This window comes from Bubalus kerabau, chromosome 21 (assembly GCF_029407905.1).
Source record: "Bubalus kerabau isolate K-KA32 ecotype Philippines breed swamp buffalo chromosome 21, PCC_UOA_SB_1v2, whole genome shotgun sequence".
NCBI classification, from domain to species: Eukaryota; Metazoa; Chordata; class Mammalia; order Artiodactyla; family Bovidae; genus Bubalus; species Bubalus kerabau.
In genome coordinates this window covers 50,556,881-50,569,407 of record NC_073644.1, presented here as the reverse complement: position 1 = coordinate 50,569,407, position 12,527 = coordinate 50,556,881, and the positions used below count along the sequence as shown (strand labels likewise).

Here is a 12,527-nt window from a genome sequence, read left to right as displayed (position 1 = left end):
GTCTTCAGTAGCCTGGAGGGCACCTCTGAAATGGTGCAGACTGATGACCACTGTTTATGGGCCCAGCCTCACCCTTGCTGCTCCCTCTCCCCAAATGCTCTGTCCTTCCCCTTTTCTCCACCTGCTTCCTCCTACTCTCCCCCTCTGATCGCAGCTTAAACATCACTTCCTCAAAGAAGCCTTTCTTCCTCCCCTTTCTTTTCGATCCCCCTTATATGTCCCCAGAGCGTCATATTTCTTGGCCTCTGCGTCCCAACTGGGATTAATTATGGGTGCAATTATTTCACTGAAACATGGAAGGTTAGACTAGCTTCCCGAGGGCCCACATTGGACACTGGTCAGACTGCCGTCTGCTCTGAACGACTTCTCCTCAACTCCATCCATGAAGTTGTGTTAGGACTCCTGGTCTCATCCTGATCTCAGCTACTGTCAGGCCCAGCGGTGAGCACTTTGACTCAGGCTGGACCCAGCGGTTCCTTCCTTCATCTGATAACAGACCGCGGAGGGTGGGAACCCGAGGGGGAGCTGGGAACAAAGATTCAGCTCTAAGAAGCTTTCTGCCAGGAACAGAAGAGGCACAGCGCTGTTTCCCTTTGCCCTGCGGTGTGTCTTGTGCTGGAACAGCGCCCCCGGTGGTGCCGGGCACGTGGTGAACGCATGTGAAACGTTTCTCTTTGCCCTGCGGTGTGTCTTGTGCTGGAACAGCGCCCCCGGTGGCCTGGCACGTGGTGAACGCATGTGAGAAGCGTACAGAGTGAACGTGAAGTGGGTGGGCTTCCGTCCTCCAGTGAGTTCCAAACACACGCTTTGTGAGGGGTGTTGGTGGCTGGGGGATGGGGAGAGTGAAAGATGTGGACCAGAGTACAGTCAAGATTCTATGGCAGAAAGACGCCAAAGGTGGCTGGTAACGTGGAAAGCGTTCTGGGTCCTGTCTTTTGCTTCCTGGCGCCCTCAGCACTCACTCGCACCTCCTGTCTTCCAGCCTCTGCGCCGCCATTACCTAGTCTCACCCACCACCCTCTCTGGACCTTCTTTCTTCAAGTCACATCCCACTGGAGGGCTCACTGACACCCCAAGTGGAAGGCTTCCTTCCTCTGGCATGACTCACATGGCCACTGCCACACCACACTCTTTCTTTGTTACTGTCTGACTTCCCCACTCTGCTGGGAGCTCTGGAAGGACAGGGACCGGGTCCCTGACATGCCGCAGCCCCGAGGGCCTGCTTGCTCAGGAGCTGACTCCTGGACCAGGTTACCTGCTGTGGAAGGTGCCAAGGAGAAGGAGGGGAGGTGACTGGGAACTTTCTACTGGCCTTCACTTCTGTCATCCGCCTTCCCAGTGTTTAAGTTTTTGTTTTGCCTTTTTCCTTCTCCTAGACTCTTAGTCAGTTTACAGTTTTATTAGGGATAAACCAGCCAACCTGGGATGGTGGTGTGTCTGTGTGGACCTGACACAGTTAGGGCCTGTTCTCCGAAGTGCACTCGTTCCCTGGGACCCCAGGGTCTCAGGAAGGGGGAGTCTCCCCCATGTCCTTCTCCTCCTCCCTCTCCATTCAACCCCCATCTCTGTGCTCTAATATGCAGGTGGCAGTGAAACCATGGTTTCTCTTGGGAAAAGGAGTGTCAGTTACTGATTAAAAAACTTTTCATGCCTGGGGCTCCTGGACAGTCAATTTGTCCATAATTCCCCAAACCACCAAAATCCCTCCTCATTTTTCTAAACTCCTCCTTTCAAATAGGCTAAGCATTGGTGACTTTCTTTTCAGTTTCCATAGTGGAGCAGTTTACTCAGGTTTCACTGATGCACATGGGCATGGGGTTTGATCTCGGGGAGAGGAGGCAGTGGGACTCACTTATCAGCCAGACAACGAGGGAGGTGGCCGCGATCCGGGCAGGGCCTCCTAGACTGAGTTGTAAGAAATTCTACTGGCTCCATGGTGGTGTTTGGTAGGAGGGGCGGGGGAAGGGGTGTCCAAGGTTGTTTTGAAGTTGTACAACAGTACTGAGTATACATGCTGGGGCATTTTCCTGGGGACTGGTCAGTGGTTTTCATCAGTTTCTTTAAGAAGTTGAGAAGCCTGGCCTGAATTCTCTCTTGAGGTCTCTTCTGCTTGCTGCTGCTGCTAAGTTGCTTCAGTTGTGTCTGACTCCGTGCGACCCCATAGACGGCAGCCCACCAGGCTCCCCCATCCCTGGGATCCTCCAGGCAAGAATACTGGAGTGGGTTGCCATTTCCTTCTCCAATGCATGAAAGTGAAAAGTCAAAGCGAAGTCACTCAGTCGTGTCCAACTCCCAGGCTTCTGCAGTTTTGAAACAGAAGTCTCAAGAGACCCAGGAGTGGAGATACAGGCAGGGCCTGATTCCCTGAGGCCACCTGGTGGTGCTGGGGTGCATAGCATCCTTTGGGCAATGGGAAAATCCCTGGGCTGACGTCCAGCTGGACAAGTCCTAGGAGAGGGTCGGGAAAGGAGGTTTTGGAATCTGAGTGCATCTGCCTTCCCCTTCAGAGGGCTGAGAACAGTGCTGGTCCAAAGCTGGAAGGAAAGGCCTGGGCGATCGGATCACCTCCTCCCCACCCACCTGCTCTGCACTCAGCTCCCTCTGCGCCCCCTTGGGAGGCATCTTGGGAGTCCAGACTCAGGAACCAAGTGACCCTGGGTCTGGTCAGGTGAGAGGGTGTGCCAAGAGAGGTCATGGGTGGGAGGGCAGTAGTTCCAGGCTTAAGTGGGGATGGAAGGGCTGAGCAACCCTGACCCTGACTTTGGAATAAAGGCTGAGCTCTGCATCTTTCAGGGGACTGCCCTTGAACTAATTGTTTCACTCCACTTCTATCCTGAGAGGTAGGCACTGTTTACAACCAGTTCAAAGATGCAGAAACTGAGGCCCCAAGAGGTGACATGATTTGCTAGAGACCACACAAAGACCACACAGACAGTTGTGGAGCCGGTCTCCCTGGTGGAGATGAACACTCTGTCTTCTCAGTATCCCTGACTCCTCTCTTGGTACCCACAGCTTGGGTTGACTGAGGCCAGGAGCCTGGACTGGCTTTGCATGTTTCTGATGAAGGATGTTCAGGTTGGAAAGGCCAAGAGTTCTACTTTCTTCAGTTCTTTTTGCCAGGCAGCCAGTCAGTAGGACCAGATCCACTGCTAGGGGCCTTGGCCAGGGCAGAGCAGGAAACTGTGGTCCATTCTGAAGCTGGAAGGTGGCTGCTTTAGGACAATCCAAAGCAAGGAATAATCCTACCTGTTGTAGGAAAATCCTACAGCAACAGGGTTTATCACCCCAGCTTGAATATATTATAAGAATACAATAGGATCCAGGAAAGGCTGAATCCTGTGCTGCTGCTGCTAAGTCACTTCAGTCGTGTCCAACTCTGTGCGACCCCATAGACGGCAGCCCACCAGGCTCCCCCAGGTCCCTGGGATTCTCCAGGCAAGAACACTGGAGCAGGTTGCCATTTCCTTCTCCAATGCAAGAAAGTGAAAAGTGAAAGTGAAGTCTCTCAGTCATGTCCGACTCTTAGCGACCTCATGGACTGCAGCCTACCAGCCTCCTCCGCCCATGAGATTTTCCAGGCAAGAGTACTGGAGTGGGTTGCCATTGCCTTCTCTGCTGAATCCTGTGAAATGTTACTGAAGCTAAGTCAAGTTGGAGTTGGGAGGAAGGCATCACAGAGTCCTCTGCCTTCTCAGCTCAGAGGCCATTTCCTTTGCCCACTGGAAACCTTCCATCTTCTCTTCTCATGCACAGAGTTCACTTCCTCTTTGCACTTGACCTTCTCTATTGCGTGTGCCCATTTGCTTGTCTGCAGCCCTCTTAGGCTCTGAGTGTCTGAGGGTGGGACTGTGTTGGTTCCGTGATACTGTGATAGTCTGTTGGTATCCCTAGCAGTTAGTTCATAGTGTGGCACATAGGAGGTGTTATAAAAAATATATTAAGTGAGTAGTAGTGTTATTTGTTCAGTTGTGTCTGACTGTTTGTGACCCCATAGACTATAGCCCGCCAGGCTCCTCTGTTCATGGAAATATCCAGATAAGAATACTGGAGTGGGTAACCATTACCTCTTCCAGGGGATCTTCCTGACCCAGAGATTGAACCTGGGTCTCCTGTATTGCAGGTGGATTCTTTACCATCTGAGCCACCTGGGAAGCCCATTATATGAGAAAGTGACTCAATCATACAGTATTATATAGGATTATGGGGAAGTTTCCTACCTGGACAAGAATTCTGAGGTGACCAGAGTGGAGCTGATATCTGTCAGGGTCACTGAAATGACAAAAAGGAGCAAGGATCCCTTGGTCTTGCCCTAAGTCCCCAGCAAGAGTAGGGCTCCTGGCTGCAATATAGGTTACTGGTCATGAGCAGTACCTTTGCTGGGGTGTGTCAGTGGAGACATGACCTTGTTGGATGCTACAAGTTAGTGCTCATTAAGTTCATGGCAGTTCCAGGGGAAATCCTCTCTTCTCATGGTGCCATTGCTGGACCTTTTCTTTAGGTCAAGAAAACAGTTAGCTATTAGGTTTTCAGTAAACTTTAAATAGCTGCTGCTGCTGCTAAGCCGCTTCAGTCGTGTCCGACTCTGTGCAACCCCATAGACGGCAGCCCACCAGGCTCCCCCGTCCCTGGGATTCTCCAGGCAAGAACACTGGAGCGGGTTGCCATTTCCTTCTCCAATGCAAGAAAGTGAAAAGTGAAAGTGAAGTCGCTCAGTCGTGTCCGGCTCTTTGCGACCTCATGGACTGTAGCCTACCAGGCTCCTCCATCCACAGATTTTAAATTCATTTCAAGGAATATACATATGAACATATAAAAGATGTACAAAATAAAAGTAAAATGAATCTATATATACTGTGCAGCTAGGTTAAGAAATTGTTTTTACATATTGCACTTAGTATTTTATTCAAAATACCACCAATTTTCCATTGTAATATCTTTGAAACTTCCTGTGTATGCCTTCCAAATTCCTTTCTCATCTCCAGGGAAAATTTAGGTTTGTAGTTTCCTTTTATAATTTATCATATATGTATATATCAGAAATAATATATGATTTAGTTTTGAATATTTAAAAAAATGTATATAAGTGGAATCATATTGCACACATTTTTTTATGACTTGACGTTCGTTTTTTTACTTAACATTTTTGGAGCCTTTGTCCATGCTGGTAAATGCAGCTGTGGTTTACTCATTTGCAATGTTGGATGGTATTCCACTTTATGACCAAATCACAATATATTTATACATTCTTTTTTCTTCTGAATAATAGTTTGATGGTATATAAATTCATATATTTCTCATCCTTTTAGTTTCAGACTAATATCTCTTGTAGATAGTTTTGTTGTTTATTCGCTAAGTATGTCTAACATTTTTGTGACCCCATGGACTATAGCCCGCTAGGCTCCTCCATCCATGGGATTTCCCAGGAAAGAATACTGGAGTGGGTTGCCACTTCCTTCTCCAGGGGATATCCCTGACCCAGGGATTGAACTCCGGTCTCCTGCATCAGTAGCAGATTCTCTACCACTGGGCCACATGGGAAGCCCATAGATAGCTTATAGCTAGATTATTTAAAAATTCAGTTTTATGAATGTTTTTAATGGGTAAGTTAATTAATTAACATTTATTATAATTACTGATAAATGTGGATTTATTTATATTACCTTATTCTGCATTTGTTACTTCCCCAATTTTCATTTCTTTTTTCCTCTTTCTTGTTTTCTTGTGTACTGAGGGCTACCATCCCCCATGCCCCACTAGTTTGGAGATATATATCTTAGTCCTACCCTTCTAGTGGTTACCCTAGAAACCTTGATAAGCATCCTTAATCTAAAAAAAATAAAAGCTAATCAGTATATTTACTCTCCTGTTCAAGGTCCATAGATTTAATCCCAATCACTTCCTGTCTGACTTACTGTGGCAGATACATGCCAGTGACCCATATTCCTGTATAATCCTCTCAGAGTATGAGTGGGACTTGTGATTTGCTTCTAATCCAAAAAATACGGCAAAGATGATGGCATGTCAACTCCCATGACTATGTTTCGTAACGCAGGACTCCGTCCTAGCAGACTGAAGAGAAAGAGCTTCCTGCCAGTCTTGAAGAGGCAAAGAAACATATGTGTTCACATCTACAGATAGGGCGGTGTGGCAGGGCGTGGTGGGAAACCTCTAAATGCTGAAAGACAGCAGAACAATGGGATCTCAGTTCTACAGCTTTGAGGAGGTAAAATCTGTTGACAACCGGAAGGAGCCCAGAAGCCCATTATCCCCAGTTAAGCATCTGATGAGGCTGCATTTCCTGATTCCTAGACTGCAGTCTTGTGAGACCTTGATCTAGAACCAGTTATTATGTGCTGGGATGCCCGACCCATGGAAACTGTGAGATCATGAGTGGGTGTTAAGTTGATATGTTTGTGGTAATTTGTTATTCAGTAATAAAAAATTAGCACATATATATACATATGTATAATTTTTCTAATGTCTTATCTACATTTGCTGGTAAAGCTACTTGAACCTGGTATTTTCTGTGTGGGACAGTTTTAAATTATAGATTTAGTTATTATAAAAGTGATAGGAATCAGGTCTAATGAGATGGATGAAACTGGAATCTATTATACAGAGTGAAGTAAGTCAGAAAGAGAAACACCAATACAGTATACTAATGCATATATACGGAATTTAGAAAGACAGTAACGATGACCCTACGTACAGGACAGCAAAAGAGACACAGATGTAAAGAACAGACTTTTGGACTCTATGGGAGAAGGTGAGGGTGGGATGATTTGAGAAAATAGCATAGAAACATGTACATTACTGTATGTAAAATAAATGATTAGTACAAGTTCAATGCATGAAGCAGGGCACTCAAAGCCGGTGGTCTAGGACAACCCAGAGGGATTGGATGGGGAGGGAGGTGGGAGGGGGGGTCAGGATGTGGAGACACAGGTATGCCCATGGCTGTTTCATGTCGATGTATGGCAAAAACCATCACAAATATTATAAAGTAATTAGCCTCCAATTAAAATAAATAAATCAAATTTTTAAAAAGTGATAGGACTACTCAGATTTCCTATTTCTTCCTGAGTCAGTTTTAGTAGTTGTATGGAAGTTTAGTAGGAGTTACTGGAAATTTATTTCCTGTAAACTTTAAAATATATTGGCACAAAGTTTTTCAGTATACTCTTTTCACCTTTTTTATATGGGTAGGATGTGTAGACGACTGCTTCTTGGCAGGAAAGCTATGACAAACCTAGACAGTGTGTTGAAAAGCAGAGATAGCACTCTGTCGACAAGAGTGATAGAGTCAAGAGTCAAGGCTATGGTTTTGCCAATGGCCATGTACATTTGTGAGAGCCAGACCATCTCACTAGTGTTATCTCACACGCTAGTAAAGTAATGCTCAAAATTCTCCAAGCCAGGCTTCAGCAGTAAGTGAACTGTGAACTTCCAGATGTTCAAGCTGGTTTTAGAAAAGGCAGAGGAACCAGAGATCAAATTGCCAACATCTGCTGCATCATGGAAAAAGCAAGAGAGTTCCAGAAAAACATCTATTTCTGCTTTATTGACTATGCCAAGCCTTTGACTGTGTGGATCACAATAAACCGTGGACAATTCTGAAAGAGATGGGAATACCAGACCACCTGACCTGCCTCTTGAGAAACCTATATGCAGGTCAGGAAGCAACACTTAGAACTGGACATGGAACAACAGACTGGTTGCAAATAGGAAAAGGAGTATGTCAAGGCTGTATATTGTCACCCTGCTTATTTAACTTCTATGCAGAGTACATCATGAGAAATGCTGGGCTGGAAGAAGCACAAGCTGGAATCAAGATTGCTGGGAGAAATATCAATAACCTCAGATATGCAGATGATACCACCCTTATGGCAGAAAGTGAAGAGGAACTCAAAAGCCTCTTGATGAAAGTGAAAGTGGAGAGTGAAAAAGTTGGCTTAAAGCTCAACATTCAGAAAATGAAGATCATGGCATCTGGTCCCATCAGTTCATGGGAAATAGATGGGGAAACAGTGGAAACAGTGTCAGACTTTATTTTGGGGGGCTCCAAAATCACTGCAGATGATGATTGAAGCCATGAAATTAAAAGACTCTTGCTCCTTGGAAGAAAAGTTATGACCAACCTAGATAGCATATTGAAAAGCAGAGACATTACTTTGCCAACAAAGGTCCGTCTAGTCAAGGCTATGGTTTTTCCAGTGGTCATGTATGGATGTGAGAGTTGGACTGTGAAGAAAGCTGAGCGCCGAAGAATTAATGCTTTTGAACTGTGGTGTTGGAGAAGACTCTTGAGAGTCCCTTGGCCTGCAAGGAGATCCAACCGGTCCATTCTGAAGGACATCAGCCCTGGGTGTTCTTTGGAAGGAATGATGCTAAAGCTGAAACTCCAATACTTTGGCCACCTCATGCGAAGAGTTGACTCATTGGAAAAGACTCTGATGCTGGGAGGGATTGGGGGCAGGAGGAGAAGGGGACGACAGAGGATGAGATGGCTGGATGGCATCACTGACTCTATGGACATGAGTTTGAGTGAACTCCGGGAGTTGGTGATGGACAGGGAGGCCTGGGGTGCTGCAGTTCATGGGGTCACAAAGAGTCAGACACGACTGAGTGACTGAACTGAACTGATGTATGGATGTGAGAGCTGGACTGTGAAGAAAGCTGAGTGCCAAAGAATTGAGGCTTTTGAACTGTGGTGTTGGAGAAGACTCTTGAGAGTCCCTTGGACTGCAAGGAGATCCAACCAGTCCATTCTGAAGGTGATCAGTCCTGGGTGTTCATTGGAAGGAATGATGCTAAAGCTGAAACTCCAATACTTTGGCCACCTGATGTGAAGAGTTGACTCACTGGAAAAGACCCTGATGCTGGGAGGGATTGGGGGCAGGAGGAGAAGGGGACGACTGAGGATAAGATGACTTGATGGTATCACCGACTTGATGGACATGAGTTTGAGTGAACTCCGGGAGTTGGTGATGGACAGGGAGGCCTGCCATCAGTGATTCATGGGGTTACAAAGAGTTGGACATGACTGAGCTACTGAACTGAACTGGACCGTAAAGAAGGCAGGATGCCAAAGAATTGATGTCTTTGAAATGTGGTGCTGGGAAAACTTATGAAAGTCCCTTGGACAGTAAGGGGATCAAACCAGTCAATCTTAAAAGAAATCAACCCTGAATACTCATTGGAAGGACTGATGCTGAAGCTGAGGTATAGTATTTTGGTCACCTGATGTGAACAGCTGACTCATTGGAAAAGACCCTGATGCTGGGAAAGATTGAGGGCAGGAGAAGGGGGTGTCAGAGGATGAGATGGCTGTATGGCATCACTGATGCAATGGAAATGAACTCAGACAAACTCTGGGAGATGGTGAGGGACAGGCAGGCCTGCCATGCTGCAGTCCATGGGGTCGCAAAAAATCAGACACGACTGGGTGACTGAACAGCAACAACAACATGTGTAGTAATGTATTCATTCTTTATATTGGTTATTTGGTCCTTGTCTCTTTTTTTCTTAATTAGTCTCACCAGAGGATTATCAATTTAATTTTTCTTTCTAAAGAATCAGTTTTTAGTTGTATCATCTATATTGAATATGATCTTTATTAAATTGATCTCTCCTCTTTTATTATTAAACTCTAATTCTTGTTTCTGGATTTTCTTTGTTATTGCTTTTCTAAATTTTTGAGATAGATTTTCCTTTGAAAGTGAAAGAAAGTGAAAGTGAAGTCACTCAGTGAGTCTGACTCTTTGCAGCCCTATGGACTGTAGCCTACCAGGCTCCTTTGTCCATGGAATTTTCCAGGCAAGAATACTGGAGTGGTTGCCATTTCCTTCTCCAGGGGATCTTCCTGACCCAGGGATTGAACCCTGGTCTCCTGCATTGCAGGCAGACACTTTACTATCTGAGCTACCTGGGAAGCTCAGATTTTCCTTGAGCTTTTTTCTCTTTTTGGTGGTTATATATGCATATAAACCTATTAAATCTCCCTCTGGCATTTTAGCAGTACCCAACAAGTGCTGGTGTTAAGCATTTTATTATCATGCAGTTCAAAATATTATCACGTTTCCATTGTAATTATTTTCTTTAACTCACGGGTGTTTTAGAAATGTATTTCTTTAATTTCCATTCACAAGGGGACTTTTCAGTTATATTTTTTATTATTAATTCCTAGCTTAATTTAATTGTGGTTAGAAACATACTCAGCATAACTTGGTTTTCTTTTTAAAATTGAGTTATAATTTACATACAATAAATTGTACAGACTTTCAGTGTAGTTTGATCAGTCTGGGCAAAAGTATACCCTCGTAAGACTAGGAATGCAATTAAGATACAGAACATTTCCACCATCTCAATTTAATCTTCATATTCCTTTCCAGTCAATCCACCTCCATCCCTCTCCCTCTCTGCTCAAGGCAACTGCTGTTTCAGTATTTATCACCAACACCTAATTTTGTCTGTTCTACAAATTTATATAAACGATGTCACCCAGTGCACATTCTTCTGCATCTGTTTTTTTCACACAGCATGTCTGTTTTGAGATTCATCCAGGCTATTATGTCTTTCTTCCTTTTGTTTTGCCGAATAATATTTCATTGTATGAATATGCCACAGTTTTTCTATCCATTTTTCACTGATGAAAATTTAGGTTATTTCCAGTCTTTAGCACAGAAAATGAATAGAAAAATGAAAATTCTTTTACAGGTGTTTTTGTAAATCTACTATGTGTTTCTACTTTTCTTGAGTATCTAACCATGAATGGAGTTCCTGGAACCAGGAAATGACCACTCAAATGAGTCCAGTCAGTTTTTCTCTTGTGATGAGAAATTTTAAGATCTACTCTCTTAGCAACTTTCCAATACGCAATACAATATCATTAACTCTGGGCACCATGCTGTATATTACATGCCTATGACTTATTTATTTTATAACTAGAAGTTTGGGCCCCTTGATTCCCTTCACTCATTTTGTCCATCCTAATGTTGAATTTTGAGTTTTTGCACAGCTTTTGTCAGATATGTGGTTTGCAAATATTTTCTCCCAGCTTGACACATGTCTTTCAGCCTCTTAACTGAGTCTCTCACATAGCAAAAGTTTTAATTTTGATGAAGTCCAGTTTATCAACTTTTTCCTGTTATGAAGCCTGCTTTGATGTCATGTCTAAGAACTCTTCTCCTAATCCAAGGTCCTGAAGATCTTCTCCTATGTTTTCCCATAAGAGTTTTATATCTTATATCTAAGTCCACAATGCATTTAAAATTAATTTGTATATGAAGTCTGAGGTTTAGTTTGATGTTCTCTTTTGTTTGTATGTGTGTGGCCTATGGATGTCCAATTGTTTAAGCACCATGTGTTAAAAAGATCATCCTTTCTCCATTTGACATATTTGTTAAAATCAGTTGGGCATACATGCATGGGTCAATTTCTGGGTTCCCTATTGTGTTCCATTGATCTGTGCATTTATCCCTCCACTAATACCACCCTTTCTTGATTACTGTAGAAATATAGTAAACCTTACATTGGCTAAAGTAATTACTTCCATTTTATTCTTTTTTAAAAAATTGATTTAGCAATTCTAGGTCATTTGCCTTTCATTTTAAATTTCAGAATATATGAAATAAAAAATAATATTTCACTTTAACCCCTGAAGGATATTTTTCTGGGTACAGATTCTAGACTTGCAGCTCTTTCTTTCAGCACTCGGTAGATATCTTCCTATTGTCTTCTGGCTGCCATCTTTCTATCAAGAGATCCTTCAAAGATAATCTTCCTCTTCTTTCTGTCTCCTTTTAAAGATTTTATCCTTGGTTTTGCTTTTCTTTTTAAATCAGTTTTACTATGTGGCTTTAAATCTTTCATTGGTTTTTGAAAAATCTCAGTCATCTGAGATTTCAAATATTGCTTCTCCTCTGTTCTCTTTTCTCAGGGATTCTACTTTCGTGTGTGGTTGACTTTCTCATTGTATTCCTTATTTCTCTTACACTCTTATGTGTATCTCACCCTTTTTGTCTCTCTATGATTTCTTCTGATTAATTTTTTTGACCTTGTTTCTTTTAGCTAATTCTTCTTTTACCTTTATCAGTCAGTTGTAAAACTCATCCATTAAATTCTTAATTTGGGTTATTTTACTTTTCATTTCTACAACTTTTATTTTAAAATTTTAAAATATTTTTTGTTCTTTTTTCTGAAGTCCTAAATCTTATCTTTACCTTATTGAACAATAAAAGCATTCTTGCCTTTCCCTTGACTTATTGGAAACTGTGTTCTCTACCACATTGTACTTATACTGTTAATATTCTGAATATAAAGCACATCATATATTTAGTATTTTATTTATTTAGTTTTTGCTCATCATTCTAAAATTTTCAGGTCTTTTGCAATCGTCACTTGACCTGTAATTGTAAAAGGAGGTCAGGAGTTCTGGAGAAAGAACCCTGACTCAACAAACCACCAACTTTATTCTCTTCTGACACAAACTCTGAAAAATAAATTTAGCGTGGAATCCAGGAATGGTG

The 12,527-nt window shown here is 43.2% G+C and overlaps 1 long non-coding RNA gene across 1 annotated transcript in view; it reads left to right on the top strand.

Annotated features, from left to right (window-relative positions):
- LOC129635831 (uncharacterized) overlaps nucleotides 1–6,424 on the top strand; it is a 30,164-nt gene extending 23,740 nt beyond the window's left edge. The window contains exon 6 of the long non-coding RNA XR_008706481.1: nucleotides 6,053–6,424. This is a non-coding gene — a long non-coding RNA (uncharacterized LOC129635831). The remainder of the gene's footprint in view (nucleotides 1–6,052) is intronic.
- The last annotated feature ends 6,103 nt before the right edge of the window (nucleotides 6,425–12,527 follow it).